The sequence below is a fragment of the Limulus polyphemus genome, unplaced genomic scaffold (genome assembly GCF_000517525.1).
Source record: "Limulus polyphemus unplaced genomic scaffold, Limulus_polyphemus-2.1.2 Scaffold2589, whole genome shotgun sequence".
Lineage (NCBI taxonomy): Eukaryota > Metazoa > Arthropoda > Merostomata > Xiphosura > Limulidae > Limulus > Limulus polyphemus.
The window spans coordinates 164,138-164,854 of NW_013668199.1; positions in this window are offsets into that span (position 1 = coordinate 164,138).

The window sequence follows — 717 nt, forward strand, 5'->3', positions numbered from 1 at the left end:
ATTTGCAAGAAAACCTGCAACAGTGGCAGCTCGAACAGCAAAATAAACAAGAAGAGAGATTACAGCATTTGCAAGAAAACCTGCAACAGTGGCAGCTCGAACAGCAAAATAAACAAGAAGAGAGATTACAGCAGTGGCAAGAAAACCTGCAACAGTGGCAGCTCGAACAACAAAGTAAACAAGAGAGATTACAGGAGTGGTTGGAGGAGAAAGAAATTAAACAAGAAGAAAAATTACAGCAGTGGCAACTGGAACAAGAAAGGAAAGAGGAAGAAGGTCTCCAACAGTTGCAGGAAAGTCAGCAGCAACTATAGGAAAGTCAACAACAGTGTCAAGAAGTACAAATGGAAAACATTAGTAAATTTAAAAGCGAATTAGATACGTTAAAGAATGATTTGTTGTGTGTTACACAAGGAGGATACATTGACCATCGACTCAATCAGCCCCAGACAATGGCAAGCCTCTTACAGAGCCCACAGCTAAACCCTAATGCAGACATATTCAGTCCCATTAGAAGTCACATCCCAGATATAAATGTCAGTAATAGGAGTGATCCAGTGCGAAGGAAGCCACAGGAATTCGATGGGAAGGCACCGTGGGAAGCATATAGAGCACAATTTGAGCTACTGGCAGAGATGAATGGATGGACAGAGGAACAGAAAGCTGTATATCTGGTAACGAGTTTGAAGGGACAACCACTGGAAATACTTGGACAGT